Source organism: Typha angustifolia, chromosome 4, assembly GCF_048772165.1.
Source record: "Typha angustifolia cultivar Huaian chromosome 4, ASM4877216v1, whole genome shotgun sequence".
Lineage (NCBI taxonomy): Eukaryota > Viridiplantae > Streptophyta > Magnoliopsida > Poales > Typhaceae > Typha > Typha angustifolia.
Window position 1 is genome coordinate 5,855,388 of NC_133242.1, and position 6,780 is coordinate 5,862,167.

The window sequence follows — 6,780 nt, forward strand, 5'->3', positions numbered from 1 at the left end:
GAAAAAGTAATTTATATTCAATTAAATTAATTAACATCTTTTTATATACGTATCCTCTTTTTATGTGGCTGTGGATTAAGACTAAGTTGTTGTATTATTTGGTTATATTATTTGGTGTGTAGACCTGCTCCTATCAAAATCACTTTATTGTGCTATTGATATAAAAGTAGTAACCGCACTACTATATCATAACTCCAAAATGAAGTTGTTGTGTGATCTAAAAGATAATATTCCAAAGGTATTAGGTATACACTCCACCTTGATCAAATGAATTCTTTTTTCTTTTTGTTTGTTTGCCTTTATTATTGAAATCAAATGAAAATCTTACCAAGATGATGACAGATGCATGTAGAAAGCGAACCAATGATACTAAAAACTTATCATTAGTGGAACAATTAAGATTCTGCTAGCTATCATGCATGCTTTTGTAATGGTATACATAGTCGTTTTCTTGATCTAATTTTTTAAGTGGTAATTATAGTTAGATCCCTTGACTATTAAACTGCCCCTTTCATTAGTTTTCAATTTGATTTCTTCTCAATAAGAAAATACAATGGAATTGTCACATGATTAATTTGAAGCACTATAAGGGCTATTTTCTTTCTTATTGTAAAAAGAAAAATTAAGAGTAAAATAATTATTTGATATTATTTCGAGGAATGGAAAAAAAAACTTTAAAACCATTGTAGAAAGAGTGATAGTTTGGCAGTATCATGTATGTTAAATATGATCATTGTGAGGTGGAGAGAGAAAAATCAAGGATTCATAATTAAATATTTTAAGCCTATATAGAGTGCTCTTTGGATATTAAATAGTAGAGGGGTTTATATACCCTCACAAAGAGTAAACGAAAGGATGGCAATTGTGAAAGTGTGCCATTATATATCCTGATATCTCTTTTCTCTTCTCTTGTCACAATTACACTCTAATCTGAGAAGAGTTGCTCAGCTTATTGAACTAAGGTAGAGTGTCGCACGGACTCAAAATCTACTAAGAGATTATATCTACGACAAGTCAGTGATCAAAGCATTAGTAGGAAGTTAGGAATAGTTCCATTATAAACGTCGTTAATGAAAGGGTCTGTTTTAGATTGCTGCCTGGGAAATTTGATAAATATCATATTGTCACCACTAATTCTTTAAAATGTATTATTGCCACTTAAGACACTTTTAAGATTTTCATTATGATAAATTTTAAAAAATATATCTTAGAATAATATTTGTAATAGATTACTATTAAAATTAACAAACACATAAATTACTAAAACATTTCTTCTTTCTTAAAATTTAGAATATAAAATATTTATCAATATGATTTATCTTGTATAAAATATATTTTATTTTTCTTATAGTATGATATTGGGTTAAACACGATGAGTTATTTAAATAAATATGTAACTTTTAGTCTACATGAATAACACGTAAATATATTAAAGAGAACCGCTTTTCGAGATACTAAGTTTATTCAATAAATATCGCTAGCACAAGAGCATTTTTGTTGTACTCTTAACAGATTAGAAGGTTGCAATATAAATCGCCTAATAGTTTAATTACTAATTATGTCCACAAGTACTCCAAAAAATAAAATCACTCACAGAAAAAATGATTTATTTTATATAAAATTAAATAATATTTTTTTTTTATGTATGCATGTACTCTTACTTTTGTGTGGCATTCATGAGGATTAAAATTAAGTTACCTACTCCAAATAATATTTTGGTATATTAGTTGGTGTGCTATTGATATAAAAGTACAAACAGCACTAGTATTTCATAACTCCAGAATAAGTTGTTGTGTGATCTAAAAATTTAAAATATTTCAAAGGTATTAGGTATATAATATATGGTATATTGTGTCATTTTCTTGATCTAATTTTCTAAGAGATAATTATATCTAGATTTCTTAGCTATTAAAATTCCCTTTTCTCAATAAGAAAAAGAAAATACCATGTAATCATCATGTGATTAATTTCAAGCACTCAAAGTATAATTTTTCCTTTATTTTAGTGGAGAAAAAGAGAGAAATTAAGAGTAAGATAGTTATTTAATATATTTTTAATATTTTTATCCACACCGGGAAAAATACCTTAAAAAGTGAAATGTGATATTTTCATGTGCATTAAATATAATAGTTGAGGTGAAGAGAGAAGAACCAAAGGTCCTTAAAGCCACATCATTATATTTTATGGAATGTTTATAAAGTGTTTGTAAGCCTATATATAGCAGTGTTTGTTCATTATTAAATAGTTGAGGGGGTTAATGTGTCGGCAGTATGAATAATGAGGAGACTGTTTGTGTGTTTTAATTGCGATGATTGAATGATGGATCGATAAAGAGATAGAGAGAAAAATCAAGTCGATAAAATGCCACATTATCACTTTTGTTCATAGAGTTGTTTGTAAGCATAGAAGTGTTAATTAACACATTGCTTTATAGTAGTTTATTAACCATTATGGTGATGGCTCAACTGCTTCATACTTGACATAACACATAAACTGCCATCGGCTTATTTTATTAACATCTACCCAGAGCCACGCACATTCTTTGCCGACCACAAAACGAATTTTTAAATTCCATTAGCAAGATATCAATGTCTCAAAAATTTAATAAAGAGCTTCCTCGCAAGAGACCTATGGCTTCTTCTGCTGACAAAGTAAATGATAGGTGGACTATCACTAGCTCCTTGTGTTAGATTGGACCCCGAAGGTAATTAAGGGTTAATTATATCTAGACTTCCTAAATTAAATATTGCTCATTAATTATATGCACACATATACATATGTAATAGATTCATATTATATTGGTGCAGCGCTAGAGAAATGGTATTTATTTTGTATTATAAGAATTTGACGTAGCATCTCTCCGTTATGTCAGTATTGTTTGTTTGTCTCGTTGTTGTTGTATCTCTTTCTCCATTATCTTTTGACAAAGAGAGCAAGAAATGGCTTTCTGGGCTAAAGAATGAGAGCTTGGGAGGGAAGAGGGAGACGTGGAAAGTGACACTATACCAAGAAAAGGGAAAGAAAAGAGAATTGCATACATGTATGATTGATTGGACTAAAAGGAAACGGATTGTAGCATGCAGAAGGATTAATAGTGAAATAGTCTTCACCCCAAGCCCTAAAGCTAGCTGTTCTTTTACTCTTCCAATCCCCCCCTCTCTCTCTCTCTCTTCTATTTCCTCGCCATCATTACTATCCACTTTGCGTTACTAATGAAACAGTAGCAATCTCTCACTACCCCTCCTCCATATGGGTTGGCTTCAATCCTTCTTCGCCCCAATGAAGAAGCTGTGGTTCCGCATGCATTCTGTAAACAAGAAGAGTACGCCTTTCCTCTCTTTCTATCGTTTTATGATCAACTCTTCTCAGAACAGCGACTAATGTTTCAATTGTTGTTGTTATTATGACAGAGCGAGGGATTTACATTCTGTATGATGATGTGAAGTCGTGTCCATGCGAGGATGTGCAGACACTCTGGTCGATTGTCGTTGAGGCGCACCCGCCGCAGTTGCGGCTGAAGCGATGAGGTCTCAACCTCCAGGATGACAGAGATGATAACAACAAGAAGGAAAGTAAGCTATGGTTGTATATAGATAGTTTTACACAACTGCCGAACTCCTTCCGAGCTTAAATATGATGGTGTATGTAGATAGTTCTTTTTTCTCCTTCGTTTGCTAGAGAAAGAGAGTGATGTACAAAAATAGGAGAGAGTTTTTATTTTCTTCTGACTATATGATGGTGTTATTTTCAAACTACGTCATGTACAACGATTGAGATGAGTTGGATACATGAATTCACAACCTCTCAGTGGGAATTGGATATCTCGATCGCTGTGATAATAGAGATGTCTTCTTTTACGAGTGCTTTGCATGTACTGTGAAGACAATGAGAAAGAAAATTTGTGTGTGTGTGTGTTTGTGTGTGTGTGTGTGTGTGTGTGTGTGTGTGTGTGTGAGAGAGAGAGAGAGAGAGAGAGAGAGAGAGAGAGAGAGAGAGAGCTTGTGTTTGATGAGGGTGATATATTTACTTCATACATAAAAATGTATAAAAAGGTTTGGTAGGTAAGTATATTATTTTTTCTTTCTTTTTTGTTTTTGTTTTTGTTTTTTTTTTGTTATGAATCAAATATGGATTAATTTGGATCTAAAAAATTATAAATTTTTTTGTTATAGTAGTCGCACTACTTGACGATATAATAGTTTTGGTTTCTAAGAGTATAATGTAATCGTATAGGCATTCTAATTTATCTAAATTCAAATTTATTCTATGATTCTAATCAACACATAATTACTCCTATTTATAAAAGTAAAATTTGTAAGAGATCAGATTCACACACAATTTTATCCGCTTAATTTAAAATTTAAAGCAATAAGATGAAGCTAATTAGCTAACTCAATTTGACTTAATTGGACTAAATCGACTCGACTGACTTAACTCACATGATCAGATCATAGCAATCTACCACACTTATGACACATTGTCCTCAAGATGTCTATGTTAGCTTTCATACCTTTTGTCATTCTCAAAATATATGTCATTGATCTTGTGTGGGTCTAATCTGCCACGTGGAGGAGGGCCCCATGGTGGGTTATGCTTTATGGCTCACTTGTTTAAGCCATAGTTTGCCCTAACTATGAGTAGCTTAAGCCAAAATCTAGCCATGGGTAGTTCGAGCCTAGGTCTTAGTGCATACAAATTAGGCCATGGCTTGGGTGCAGATGGTTCGAGGAAGTGAGTGGATATGACGGCTTCGACTAAGAGCACCTAGATCACCATCAGTAAAAAGATAGAATTTTTGGCCCTAGGTTCCACCACGGGTGAGGAAGACGACGTCGGAGCCATAGCTAGGGGCTTTTTCGATGTCACGTTAACAGTGGAAGTGGTTAGAAGAGATGGCAAGAGCTCCACTAGAGCGGGATGTGGTGCTTTGGTTGCAGTTCTAGACAGTTCAGCCCTTTCTTCATGAGTTGGATTTATCTCGCTATTAGGGGCAATTCCGACATAGCCAGCAGCGTTGGTAGCGCAAAGTAGTGTAAGACAGCTAGTAAGGCCTGGATTGAGTTCTTGATGGCGGTTTGGATCTCCTTTGAGTTCTCTTTCAATTTGGCTGAAAATGTATAAATATCATCGTCGCCAATGCTAGTGGCTCATCGTTGTTGGTCGCTGGTGTGGTGGCGTCACTGAAGAAGACCCCGTCGGTATGGAGATGAGTTATTGGTCCTCCATAGTTGCGATTTTCCTCGAATTTGTCTTGGATGATGTGTTCATTAATGCTCAAGGAATGATGGCTCTGATACTAATGTTACGAACTAAATATTGACTGATCTAAACGTAAAAAAATTATGAGAATTTTTGTAATAATAGCCTCATGAGTTATGTATCTAATAGTTTTGGTTTCATATACATAAGATTTCAAGATGAAAAAATAAAAATAAAATAGTGGAGGACGATCAGAACGGACAGAATAGTTAATATCCGATATTGCGGGGGATAGCTAAGGGTGGTAATGGACATCCATTCGAATAGAAATTTGTGATAATAAAAATAAATTTATTATTCTAATTAAAAATTAGAATAAAAAGACTTTATTTTTTACTTAAATTTTAAGCATGTATATATTACTTTTTAATCTTGAATATATATAAAATTTTATTATTATTATTATTATTATTTAAATTTATAATTATAACGAATATATCTTGATAATTTTTCCCCTCATTAAAAAGAGCGGAACGAGCTTGGTTGTTATAGGCCCCAAATTAATATTTGTAAATTGAATTCTTAATTTTCGGAGAAACGGAGATAAAGTCGGCCGATTTTAAATGTAACTAAATATAGCTCTATTTACTCTAGCTTCAATCTATTCCAATTATAAACGAATATTAATTTGTACACGTGCATGCCATCACAATCAATGTGTGCATCGCGAACTTCATTGAGTTACTCTCCCACGCCTCCGACGAAAAATAGACTAAACGAGACGATAATGAAATCCCTCCAACCATTCCAACTACTCCGAAATAGACGAACTACCCATTTCAAATTTGAACAAAGAAATTTAACTATAAAATATTATGATTTGATCACATGGATTGAGTTAGCCGAGTCGGTTTAAATCAAGTCAAATCAAATTGAATTAGTTAGTTAGATTTATTTTATTAGTTTAAATTTTAAATAAAACAAATAAACCATATGTGGATCTCGTCCGCTAGAAATTTTTAATACTATAAATAGGAGGATTAGATATATGTTGATTAGAGTTATGAAATGAATTTGAATTTAGTCAAATTATTTTTTTGTTTTTATCCTTTTATACAGTTGTTAGATCGTTCTTATTTTTCTAGAAGTAATTCGTAAACGTAGAAGTCTTCTGATCTTTCAAACCGTAGCTACCATCTTCATCTAGCAATCACCTACCCTAATAATTTAATAATAAAAGTAGAACTTTGAAGATCATAGAAGTCAAAGCTCAAAAATAATATTTGTAATACATATTTCAACTCAAACATATGATCTTGCATATATTAGTAATTAGAAGATTAAAATAATAGAATAAAATATTATGACTCACCATAATAATAAACAAAAGCATTAAAGTATATAAAAAGATAAAATACCTTAATAAGTATTTTGGTGTTACAATCCATCAAGTCATCCTTTATCTTTCATGTCACCTTGTCGGTGATCTGTCCAAGCCACTCCACTAGAAGCTCCTTCTTTATGCTCTAGTGGTAATCTCTTTGCCTTCTCCTTGGTCTCTCTATCAATCAACATCACTGT

The 6,780-nt window shown here is 32.4% G+C and overlaps 1 long non-coding RNA gene across 1 annotated transcript; it reads left to right on the plus strand.

Moving 5' to 3' along the window:
* Window positions 1-2,987: 2,987 nt before the first annotated feature.
* On the plus strand, window positions 2,988-3,981 carry LOC140759486 (uncharacterized). The gene is made up of 2 exons (XR_012104237.1): window positions 2,988-3,322; window positions 3,411-3,981. It is a non-coding gene; the product is annotated as an uncharacterized lncRNA (long non-coding RNA).
* Window positions 3,982-6,780: the final 2,799 nt, after the last annotated feature.